Below are 13319 nucleotides of genomic sequence, written 5' to 3'. Positions count from 1 at the left end.
ATCAGCAGATGAAATCATCAAGGACTAGCAAAGGGCCACTGGTTGCTCAGGCAAATGGCCCCGAGTTTGCGCTGTGTCCTATTTTTATTCACAAGACTTCAAAAAGCTTGTTTACTGAGAAATTGGCATAACATCAAGCATAACTTTTACTTAAAGATACATGGAGTACACCTGCATGGTAGCTTAATAACAACATAAAATCAAAAGGCATTAATTGCTATTGCTTCTATGGTTTCCATAACATTCCTCTCTTTATCTCAAGGGATAACCTTGGAAGTAACAGAAATCTTATGAGAATGTTTTACTAAGAAAAATGCCCAGCAACTGCTTCAGTCACATAGACCTGTTTCAGTGACCCACCTTCAAGTCACAAAACAATTCTCTTGGCAAAACATTCTTTTCTTGTTGGCTGTGTTCCCATCCAAGGCCATGCAATGGGTTATTTCACTACATGTCCCTCTCTATGTCTCTGTCACACAAAAAAAAGAAAAAAAAAATATGCCCTGGAAGAGTGACTCATTGGTTCCTGTGCATCAAGGTTGCAGGTGTGATCCCTGGTTAGGGCACCCACATGATAAAATTAGTGAGTACGTTACTGAATAGAACAATTAAATGAAATACTGAATTGATGCTTCACTCTCTCTTGTTGAGTCCCTCAAATCAATGGAAATTTTTCTTTTTGTTCATTTTAAACTTTTTTTGAGAGAGAGAATGGAAAGTACCAGTAGCAAGAAGCATCAACTAGGAGCAGTAGCTTCTCAGATGTGCCTTCACTGGGCAACCCCGGGTTTCAAACCAGATACCTCAGCATCCAGCTCAATGCTTTATGCATAGCACCACCACAGGGCAGGGTAATTTTTTTTTTAAGAATTGAAATAGTTAGGAAACAGCCTACAAAACACAATAACAACCTGTTCTCTGAATCAAGTTGACACAAGGTCAGGTCTATGTATATTTTACTGCATAAATGGTCATCACATTGTGCTCACACACACATTACTATACTCCCATTCAATTGATTTTTCTTTTTTCCTTTTGAGAGAGACACAGACAGGGACATGCAGATAAGAAGGAACATAGGGCCCTGGCCAGTTTGCTCAGTGGTAGAGCATCGGCCTGGCATGCAGAAGTCCCAAGTTCGATTCCCGGCCAGGGCACACAGGAGAAGCGCCCATCTGCTTCTCCACCCCTCCCCCTCTCCTTCCTCTCTGTCTCTCTCTTCTCCTCCCGCAGCCAAGGCTCCATTGGAGCAAGGATGGCCCAGGCGCTGGGGATGGCTCCTTGGCCTCTGCCCCAGGCGCTGGAGTGGCTCTGGTCGCAAGGAGGCGACACCCTGGAGGGGCAGAGCTTCATCCCCTGGTGGGCGTGCCGGGTGGATCGTAGTCGGGTGCATGCGGGAGTCTGTCTGACTATCTCTCCCTGTTTCCAGCTTCAGAAAAAAAAAAAAAAGGAACATAGATGAGAAGTATCAATTCTTCGATGCAGCACCTTTGTCATTCATTGATTCTTTTCTCATATGTACAAATGTACCTTGATTGGAGGGGCCTCTAGCTGACTAAGTGCCCCTTACTCAAGCCAGCATCCTTGGGCTCAAACCTGTGAGCCTGTGCTCAATCCAGCACCCTTGGGGATTCAAACCATGGTCCTCTGTGTTCAAAGCTGACAGTCAATCCCCTGTGCCACCACGTGGTGAAGTTCTTACATTCACTCCAAAAATTATTATGATAATGTAAAAAAACCCACAACTGTAAAATATACTAAAAATACCATTTCAACTACAAAAAATATAAAACTTATAAAATGGTAATGTTTTTATAAAAATTTTGCAACTGCATAGGCATGCATTTAAGCACATACATAAAAATAAACTAATAAAGTGATATCAGAGGGACTGTCCCTAGAAATATTTTTGGGTAATATCATTTATTATCAGTTTTACTCTCATGTATCTCACCATCTGTGGGACAAAAAAATATATCCATTGTATTTCCATTGTGGTTATTAGAAGACTCTCAATTACACTGGAGAAAGAGGGCTGACCAGTGCGGCTACTTAATCAGAGGTCAGCAGAGGAGGGAAATGGAGAAAAAAAATAGAGTGAAACAGACTCAAAGAGGTGAAACTCTTAAAATTCACAAATACAGATACACGGACTAATGGACCAGCTACATTCTGTGAGACAATACAGTGCACAAGACCAAAACTAACAGCCAAGACGGGCTGTATATAACTATCAATAGTATACAAATGTTGCAATGAGCAATCTAAAATACTAAGGAAAATGGTCCTATTTAGCTTTGAAAAAAATAAAATACACAGGAATTAAAAACAGTCAACAAGATGAATGACATATCCACTGGAAACAAACCATTGCAAAAATAAATCTAAGATTTAAATTAACAGAAAGCCATCCCTTAAGCCTGATCAGATGGTGCCACAGGGGATAGAGCATCGGACTGAGATGCTGAGGATGCAGGATCAAAACCCAGAGGTTGCCACCTTGAGTGCAGGGTTGCAGGCTTGATCATGGGATTATATACATGACCCCATGACCAATGGCTTGAAGCCAAAGGTCAGTGGCTTGAAGAAGGGGTCACTCACTCTGCTGTTGGCCCCTGTACCCCCGCCAAGGCACACATGAGAAGGCAACCAATTAACAACTAAGGTGCCACAACAAATAATTGATGCTCCCCATTTCTCTCCCTCCCTGTCTCTATTAGTCCCTTTCTATGTAAAAATAAAGAAAAAACAGGCACCCCTTAATAATGGTTTGTAAATGAGTTACTATTTTGAAATGTGCATGTTACTCAAGCATTCTACAGACAGGATGAAATCTATACCAAAATTCCAAAGGGAATTTCAGCACAAACGGAAACAAAAAACAAAACTCGGGGTAGAATTAGTGCAAAATCAAGCTAAAGGAACCCAGGGAAGGGAAAACACTCAAAAAAGCAGAAGTGGACATTTTCGATTTTTTAGATGGAAATGCACATAATAAAGCTCTGTCATACCACATGATTTTTGACAAGAAAAACTTCATAGAGAGAGGCCAGTCTCTATAACAAATGGGTGTGTGGGGAGGGAAGGGAAATGGATATTTTCACTCAAAAGAATGCAGCTGGAACCTTATTACCTGCACAAAACAGCAACTTCAGTGTGTCAGAGGATACAATGTGCAGGGTGAAAATTGCAGCCTTCGAGAACTAGAAGTGGTAAAAACTATGCAAGGAATCTCGAATTCTCAGACAGTGGGTATATTTTGCAAATGGTTGATGTAATGAAACACCTCTACCACAAATGTCTATGAATTATCCGCTCAATTCCAAATTATTTTGATTTTCAACTCAGTAACTCACTTATGTAGCTTCAAATGTATTATAAAAGCAGAAGGATTTCCCCTAATTGGCCCTTTTTCCAAAAACGATCAGATATTTGTGCACATCAGTCCATGACCTCTATGTGCTTTTTTTCCTCTTGGTCATGGGCGTGGTGAGTGTGGTGGGCAACGTGTAAACACTGGTAGTCACGTGCCGCCTCCTGCGCACCTTGGTCTCCATATACGTCTGTTATCAACCTTGTGCTGGTGACCTGCTCAGCATCTCTTTCATTGTGACCACCTACATCACCAAGGAGTGGCACTTTGGAGACGTGGGCTGCCATGTCCTCTTTAGCCTGGACTTCCTGACCATGCATGCCAGCATCTTCACCCTGACCGTCATGAGCAGTGAGCACTATGCTGCAGTGCTGAGGCTGCTGGACACCACACAGTTCTCAGAGGGCTACGACAAGGTCCTGATGCTTGGCACGTGGCTGCTGGCACTGCTGCTGGCTCTGCCCATGATTCTGGCTATGTGGCTGGTACACAGGGAACATGAGAGCCTCTGCCTGCCAGCTTGGTGCCAGAGCACCCACCATGTCTATCTAACACTGCTCTTTGAGACCAGCATTTTGGGGCCTGGTGTGGTCACAGGGCTGCTCTACATGCACCTGGCCTGGGCCAACTGGCTGTCACAGCAAGCCTCCTTTCCACAGATGCACTGGCTGCCCAACCCCAGAGTGCTGTACCTCATTCTGGGCATTGCGCTGCTCTTCTGGGCATGATTCATGTCCTTCTGCATATGGCAGCTGCTGGTCCAGGACCTTGGTGCTCAGCCGCTCACACCCCACAGCTCATGTATTGCCAACTACCTGACCACTTGCCTCACCTACGGCAACAGCTCCATCAACCCCTTTCTCTACATCAGGGGTCCCCAAACTTTTTACACAGGGGGCCAGTTCTTTGGCCCTCCGACCGCTGGAGGGCCGGACTAAAAAACTATGAAAATCTCTATTTACACCGCACACATCTTATTTTAAAGTAAAAAAATAAAACAGGAAGAAATATAATATTTAAAATAAAGAACAAGTAAATTTTAATCAACAAACTTACCAACATTTCAATGGGAACTATGGGCTTGCTTTTGGCTAATCAGATAGACAATGTCCGGTTCCATATTTGTCACTGCTAGCCGCAACAAATGATGCAAGTGTTCATCAGTTAGTCTAGATCGGGTTCGACATTTTAAATTTTTCATCCTAGAAAATGTCTGTTCGCAGACATAAGTGCTGCCAAAAATTGTTGACATTTTAAGAGCATGGTTCTGGATATTAGGATATGTCTCTGATGAGAGAGAGGCATAGAAATTAGGCAAGTTGTTTGACTTGAATGCGTCTTTCAGAGAGTCACAATTCTGCAGTTCCACCAGTTCCATTTGGGAAAAGCTGAATGTCCTGTTCATGGAGATGAAGCTCTTTAAATCTAAATTGGAACTCCTTTTCAACTTGTCCAGTGAATCCACACATACTTCTTTTGGGAATGCAATCAAGGGTTTTTCGCTAACAGATTTTGAGTTAAGGGGAGATGGCAGAAATTTTCCTCCTTCACTTGTTTAATAAGGAGGACTAATTTTACTTCAAATGCTTTTACATGTGATTGCATATCACAGATGAGCTTCCCTTTTCCTTGAAGTTGCACATTGAAACTGTTGAGTAGCTCTGTTACATCTGTCAGAAAGGCGAGGTGCCATTTCCATTCTGCATCATTGAGCTCTGGTACTTGTTTTTTGAAAGCATAAAAGCTGTAATCTGTGGAAGTAAGTCATAGAAATGTCTCAAAACTCTCCCTCGACTCAGCCAATGGACTTCAGTGTAGTACAGAACATCTTCATAGGCCACATTTAGCTCAGACAGAAATTCCTGAAATTGCCTGTGGTTTAGTGCATTAGTTCTAATGAAGTTAACACAACGTACCACAATTTTCATAACAGAGTCCCACTTCAGTGATTTACTACATAACGCTTGTTGGTGGATGAGGCAGTGTATGGCTATTGGATGAGAATGGTTAAGTTTGTCCATCTCTAGGTTAATGCGAGCAATTACTCCTTTCTTAGGCCCCACCATACTAGGCGCACCATCAGTTGTCACACTGGATAGTTTAGCCCAGTCCAGCTCCAAATCCTTCACAGTTTGGGAAACCTTTTCATAGATATCCTCTCCCGTAGTTGTTCCTTTGATGCTTTGCAGTGCAGCAAGCTCTTCTGTGACTTCAAAATGGTCATTCATCCCACGAATAAAAATTAGAAGTTGTGCAGAATCACGAACATCATTGCTCTCGTCGAGTGCCAAGGAAAAAGAAGAAAGTTTTCTCGCAGAGTTATGCAAATGCTGATGCAAATTGTCCATTTCTTCAATCTTTCGTGTTATTGTAGATCCTGAAAGACTAACTGTACTAAATAAGTCTGCCTTTTCTGGACACATCTCTTTGGCAACAGAAAGAAGGCACTCTTTAACAAATTCTCCCCCACGAATGGTCTGCCAGTGCACGCTTGGCAACTTGAAAACTTGCTCGCAGTGATGAAATATTTAGCTGCTTCTGCTTCACAAAAGTATTTTGCTGAGTTGACAATGAATTTTTCAGTTTTAATATTTTATCTTTTCTCACATCTCCAAACAATCATATTTATTTTTATGTTGAGTTTGATAGTGTTGATGCAAATTATACTCTTTGAACACAGACACTATATTCTGACATATCAAACACACAGCTCTTTCCTTGTATTGCATGAAAAAGTAATCATAAGTCCACTGTTCTTTGAATATCCTACACTCTGAGTCAATTTTTCTCTTTCTTGACATCATTGTTTCCTAGGGATTCCAAATTGATAATAGTTAAATACCAATATATATATGCTCTCTGTCCTTCATGTAGGTCCAGGCCTCTGCCTCCCATGTAGGTCCAGGTTTCTGCCCACAATGTAGGTCCATGCCCTCTGCCCCCCACGTAGGTCCAGGTCTCTGCCTCCCATGTAGGTCCATGCCCTCTGCCCCCTATGTAGGTCCATGCCCTCTGTCCCCATATAGGTCCAGGTCTCTGCGCCCCCATGTAGATCTAGGTCTCTGCCCCTCATGTAGGTCCAGTTCTCTGCCTCCCATGTAGGTCCAGGTCTCTGCCTCCCAAGTAGGTCCAGGTCTCTGCCCCCCATGTAGATCCAGGTCTCTGCCTCCCATGTAGGTTCATGTCTCTGCCCACAATGTAGGTCCATTTTTAAAATCCAATTAAAAAAATAAATAAAAAATATACTTACCTAGCGCGGCAGCCTCTGCTGCGCTGTGGAGCCGGCGCCTCAGTCTTCAGTCTGTCAGGCCTAGATACGCACGTCGCGCGCTACAACGTAGCGACGTGATAATCTAGGTAGGACAGTGAGCACCGAGCGCAATACAGGAAAGAGAGTTCCTGTATAGCGGCGGGCGCATTATTTCAATTGTAAGCGCCAGAGCATTTACAATTGAAATGAATCAGGGAACCAGCTGAATCCCCGTAAGTGCGACGGGGGGGGGGGGGGGGGGGGGGGGGGACCGGGCCGCATACGGCCTGCGGGCCGTAGTTTGGGGACCCTTGCTTTAATGCATACCTTCTGTTAACGCAGGGGTCGGGAACCTATGGCTCGCAAGCAAGATGTGGCTCTTCTGTTGGCTGCACCTGGCTCGCAGACAAATCTTTAATAAAAAAATAATATTAAAAATATAAAACATTCTCATGTATTACAATCCATTCATTTTCTACCCCTCATGTTCATGGTTCCGGGTGGCTAGAGCCAATCACAGCTGTCCTCTGGAACAACACCAAATTTTTATTGGATAATGAATGCATAATGTACATGGGTCGCTGTGTGGCTCTCATGGAATTACATTTTAAAATATGTGGTGTTCATGGCTCTCTCAGCCAAAGAGGTTCTCGAACCCTGTGTTAACACATGCGTTTATGTGCCTCTAGTTAATTTATTATACCCATTTTTATTGCCCATTTATTATTACTTACATATAGCTATCCATAAACATCTTATAATATGAAAATGTTTATGAGAAGGTAAAATAAAATTAGATCATAACTGGTTACTTTTTCATTTTTATTGAGATATAATTTGCATAGGTTAAACCTATTCATAATAAACTTGTTTTGGGTAAGTTTGTTATTAATATGGAAGTTATTAAGGACTACTACAAAAAGTTCACATATATTGTACCTTCATTTAACTTCCCATCACATGAACCTTTTAAATCACCACGGTACATTTGTCAAATTGAGAAATGAACATTGGTATAATATGCAACACCAAATCACAGGTTCTACTCTGATTTCACAAGTTTTTACACTACCATCCATTTTCTGTTGCACAATTTAACCCACAATATTATATTCAGATACCATTTTTCTGTGATTTTTCTCTATTTCGTAACCGTTTCTCTGTCACATTTTTCTCAATTATGTTCTCAATTAATTTCAGGAGTACTGATGAGGTATTTTGTATATTAATTCATCTTTAGGGTTGTACTAAATGTACCTCATTAAAGAGTGGTCATGCATTTTGGTACAGACACCTCAGAATTGAAGTCTCTATCACACAATTAACTAGGGGTAGAAAATATCAAATTGTCTTACAGCTGATCTCCTGGTAAAGGTAGTATTTGGCAGGGTTTTACACTGAAAATAGCAAGAACAATTTTGACAAAAAACAACCAGTGTACAAGGCCCACATCAAAAGATTTCAACACTTATATGTAGTATCATAATTGATAGTAGTTGTGAAAGCATAAACGTGCAGATAAATAGAACACAATAAAGATCCCAGAAAAAACCCTGCACAAATCATATAAACACAATTGTCTGAGAAAGGTAAAAGACTTCAATTTAGAAAGGTATGCTTTCCAAAAAATGATGGCAGGATATTTAGAGGACCACTGGCATGTGGAAATAAATAAAGAAATAAATAGAATGTCAACACATTTATTCAACATTTTTTATTGATAAAAGACTAGTATCCAGAACATAGAATTCCTAAAAGTTGATAATTTTCAAAGATTGTTTAAAGGAAGCACTGATCCTTATACCATTTACTGCATACCGGAAACTATTAGTTAATCATCCAATGTGCCAGAATCTGTGCTCTGCTACTTTATCCCAGGTTCCTGTAATTTCCTTAATTAGTAAAGAAATGAATAAATACAATGAGGCTGCAGAGATCAGTGCCTCAGTCCTAGAGGCTGGGAGTCCCCTGTACCCATCTTTTCTCCATGCTGTGTCTTGTGTTCTTCTAAAGTCCTGCAGCACCTTCCTTTAGAGCACACCCTTTGCCAAGCTGGTCTCAGCAATCACAAAGAGTCATTCAAGATTTTTTACACATATTAACAACTGCAAACCTTGTTTTGCCCCAGTCTGTAGTGTGCAATTTTTCATTCTCATCTATGCATTCATCTGAGTGGAAGACTCTATAATGTGAAGGAGAAATTACACTTAATATATTTCAATACTTTACATATTAAATGAGGCGGTATTTTATAGGCCTCTACAAATCCCAAAGAAATAAAGATAAATAATGTAGAAAAAATAATGAAGAAAAAAATGATAAATCACTCAGATGCCTGAATAGAGTGGGGCACAGAGGGTAGAGCTTCAACCTGGGATGCTGAGGACCCAGGTTCAAAATTCTCAGGTCACAGGTTTGAGCGTGCCCTTCCCAGGTTTAGTGGGGGGAGCAGCCTGTTCATAAGATTATCAAAATGATACTATGATTGCTGGCTTGAACTTAAATGTTGACTTAAAGCCCATGTTCCCTGACTTGAGCCCAAGATCACTGTCTTGAGCAGAATGTCACTGTCTAGGCTTGAGCACACAGGAACAGAATGATGTTTCTATCTCTCTCCCTCCTGTGTTCTCTGTCCAAAATCAGTAAACAAAAAAATATAAATTAATAAAAAATATATGAGAAAAATTCTCAATGTGGTAAGTTTTGCAAAGATTATAAACAGGGCACATAAACCACACTATAAACTAATGACACATACCTACAGAAAATGTGCAGGGTAAAAGTACTATGGAAAAAGTTTTGGTATCTATTTAGACTGAACTTATAAGCACAGTAAGATACAGCACTTTCATGCTGAGGTAAATGTCTAAACTATGTATTTTTCCCATGCAACGCCCCCCCACACACACATAAAAAGTGCACTGCTAAAACAGAAGACAAGTCCAAGAATGTCCATGGCAGTTGTGTCCTAACAATCTGGACTGCAAACAATACAAGTTCAGTTATCAGCAGGAACACCTGCCATGCACTCCAACCACGGCATGTATGGGAAAAATACAAACTTGTCTCTTCTAAGATTTCTAAAGAATGTTAAAACAAAGACACTTTTTTTAAAATAGAGAGTCAGAAAAATAGACAAAAAGACAGGAAGGAAGAGAGATGAGACGAATAAACTCATAGCTAAAGCACTTTATTTGTTCATTGATAGCATTCTCATATATGTCTGGACCAGGGGGTTCTAGCTTAGCCAGTGACCCCTTGCTCAAGCCAGCGACTTTGGGTTCAAACGACAGACATTGGGGTCATGTCTATGACCCCACACTCAAGCTAGCAATCTCAGTGTTTCAAACCTGAGTCCTCAGCCCCAGATCAATGATCCATCCACTGCAGCACAACCTGGTCAGGCCAAAATACATCTTCCTTTGTGAAGCATATGTGAAAGATCTTCTGTTGCTTACAACTGCAAAACTATTAATTGTGTAAGCATTATAGAATACAGTTACCGGACATTCATTTACACACACACACACACACACACACAAAAGAAAAGAAAAAAAAAAAGAAATCACTGCAGATTCACATTGAGCTAAAGGAGACTACATAAAGAGTGAATGATGTATGATTAGTTGATAAAGAGTTAGTTAGGCACATCTAAATAAAATGTAATGATTAGTAAGAATGATGCCTGACCTCTAGTGGCACCCAAAATAAAGCATCGACCTAGAAAACTGAGGTATCTGGTTCGAAACCGTGGGCTTGCCTGTTTAAGGCATATATGAGAGTTGATGCTGCGTGCTCTACCCTGCGTTGTCTCTCTCTCTAAATATAAATAAATAAAATCCTTAAAAATGATTAATAATAATTAAATGTATGCTAAAAGTATACTGAAAATCCTTAAAGTGCTCAGTATGGAGAGCTCAGGGTAACTCAAGCTCACTTATGCTTCACCAAAACATCAGGAACACTCCAGGTGGCCTCTGCCAAAACAACATGCAACATCACTGTCACTCTATGGATTCCAACCACAATTTTGTCTCAATAAGTAGACTACCAGGTCCCTCCTGAGACAAACAGCTGCTTACTCCAATCAGTGTGGTTTCCCTTCTTTCCTACCTTACAAGCCAATTCTTTTAATTCTCATATTTCTCCCTTTCCCTTTTCTCTTAAATCACCTCCTCCTCCAGTGTTTGCCCTCATTTTCACTGCACCCAACAAGCAACTACCCATCTCTCTCCCCTTATTGGAGCAGGAATACCGTCTACATTATCAGTCTGCACAGCAGAACCCCAAGAAAGGAGCACACCTCCCTACCCTCTTTCTCACCTCTTCTCAATTCATCTCTCTCCCTGCCTGACACAACAGGGAATGTTGTTCCTCTGCGGGGAGGACGCTACCTTGGCCTTCCTACTACCTGGGCGGGAGCCTGTGCTTTAACATACCTCTCTCCCAAAGGTGACGTAGCCTTCAACAACCAGTCTCTCCCCATTCTAGAAATTCAGCAAGTCCGGCACAAAAGGGCAGTGCAGCTCACCCCTCTCTTGGTAACCCTCAAAATAACTTCGGGTGTTGGGACAGGTTCAGGAGGACCAGCCACCTCTGTCCTAACCTCCCTTATAATTGTCACTGAAGTGTTCATTCTTGCAGGCTGCTGCTTCACTTACCACAAATATCACAGTGAGACCTTCTCAAAGCGGGGCGGGTGGAAAACAGGGAGGCACAAAAAATGTATCTGCAGAATGCGCGAGCAATCCGATGTGAAGCAGAATTTAACCACCCGGAGGCGGCAAGCGAAGCACACCGACCGCCTTAGTTATCCTTTGGGGATTTACTGAGCCATTATTGAGAAATAAAAATTATGTACACTGAAGGAATCCATGTGATCCTTAGAAATACACAAAGATGGAAATAGTAGCACAATCAAGTTAATTAACACATCCCGCAGCTCACAATCAGTTCTACGTACGCCTGGGGACAACACTCCGCACGCGGATCTGCGGTACATCCCGCGGCCAGAACTTTACGAGTGAAAGTTTGTACCCGTGGGAGGACAGAACACAAACTCCTTCAGAACACTATTGGCTACTGACGAACGGAGAGCTCACTTTCGGTTTTAAAAGTAAAAACTACGAAGATGCAGTTACTTAACGAAGAGAAGAGCCGAGCGCAGGGAGCAGCCTAGGAGCCATTTTAACCCCCACCCCCAAGGAAAGCGCCGGACTCTCGCGGGGTCGGCTGAATTTGCACGGACGGCAGGGCCGCCTGAGGGAACTATAAGTTCCACGACGACATCCAGACTGTGAAGAAAAGGAGTTATGAAATGAAGGTTTAACGTAGAAAAACGGGAACTCACATTTCGTACTATGACCTTCGCGTCCAGTTCCCGGTCTGCAGAAAATGGCGCTCAGAAGAAATAAGGAACGTCCTCGAGGCGTGGCCTGGTTAGACTGGGCAAGCGCGCCGGGACATCCCAAAAGCTGGAAAAAAGTCGAGTATGGGCGGGGTGTCCCAGGGAGGGAGAGACAGAGGGTGAAATCTGTTGAGGCCAGGCATGCGCAATAACACTGAAAAGGTGTAACTAAATCAAGAAGGTGGTGGGAGAGGTTCTTTAACCTGACCTTCACAGTACAGCAATGGTTGTTTTCTAAGGTCAGGAATACCCCTATGTCTTTCATAGTTGTGTGTGCACTAATTAAGCATTAGAATGAGGGCCCTGGTTCTTCAGGTTGTTAGGGCGTCATCTGATATGCCAAGGTTGTGGGTTCCTTCCCTGCATGGGACATAAACAAGAAACCGCCGGTGAATTCTGTTTCCCTTCCGCGCTCTCTAAAATGAATTTAAAATTAAAAAATATATACTTACTGTCCCATTCCACACTTGACATCAATTACCTTCAAATACCTTTGTAATAAACCTGTTTAGAGCATACTGATGAGGCAGGTTACAAAGAAGCTAGGAACATTCCTTTAGAAGTAGAATGGGGAAACTGAGACAGATAACTGAACTGGTTGAGCAATTTACACCAAATACAAAAGGTCACCTCTCTAAATATAACATTAGCTGTATTTGAGCTCCATCCCAAATAAAGCAGCAAAACCAACGGGGCTATGCCAGGACCAGCTGCACTGACTAATAACACCCTGGCACTGACTAATCAGTAGAGAACAAAACCCATAAAGAACTCACCTAGAAAAGTTGATGAATATTCTATTGAGATCTTCTCCTAACTCAGTCTTTACAAACCCTCAAAACAGAAGGCTGAGAGCACTCTCTTTCTCCTGCTAGCACACCCCTTTTCCCCAACAGGCTTGCATTTCCTAAACTCTAAGTGTTCCCAAAGACTTGCATCCAGAAGAGCAATGGGCAGCTGCATTTTATTCCCAGTTAATTGCCTAAACCTCAGTACGAGGTCCCCTTTTTGCTACTGTTCCAGTGCAGGGTCATTTCTAATCCATAAATTTTCTAGAGAGCCAAGGCAGCCTGGCCTAGGCTCTTGCATATACATACTTCTATTCTAGACCGTTTGGAAAACAGCTGTGTTAGGTTTGCTCGCTTGCTATTTGCATGATTAGTATGTGAGCACATGGCAGAGCCACATGTGCATAACGTATGTATATGTAAGACTACAGGTAATTGGACTCAGGGCAGTGTTTGGGAGAATCCAGATTGCATGCCTGTCACTGAGAGGGGATGCTTTAC

General features: G+C 42.1%; 1 long non-coding RNA gene and 1 pseudogene across 1 annotated transcript; one reads left to right on the top strand and one right to left on the bottom strand.

Moving 5' to 3' along the window:
• Positions 1 to 3480: 3480 nt before the first annotated feature.
• On the top strand, positions 3481 to 4311 carry LOC136330150 (urotensin-2 receptor-like; annotated as a pseudogene).
• A 136-nt stretch (positions 4312 to 4447) lies between these two features.
• Positions 4448 to 12044, bottom strand: LOC136332020 (uncharacterized). Its single transcript, XR_010730577.1, has 3 exons — positions 11974 to 12044; positions 6951 to 7035; positions 4448 to 6183 (listed from the first exon to the last, which is right to left on the bottom strand). It is a non-coding gene; the product is annotated as an uncharacterized lncRNA (long non-coding RNA).
• Between the last annotated feature and the right edge of the window lie 1275 nt (positions 12045 to 13319).

This window comes from Saccopteryx bilineata, chromosome 3, assembly GCF_036850765.1.
Source record: "Saccopteryx bilineata isolate mSacBil1 chromosome 3, mSacBil1_pri_phased_curated, whole genome shotgun sequence".
Lineage (NCBI taxonomy): Eukaryota > Metazoa > Chordata > Mammalia > Chiroptera > Emballonuridae > Saccopteryx > Saccopteryx bilineata.
Note: the sequence above shows the minus strand (reverse complement) of the source record. Positions and strands in the feature narration are given on the sequence as shown.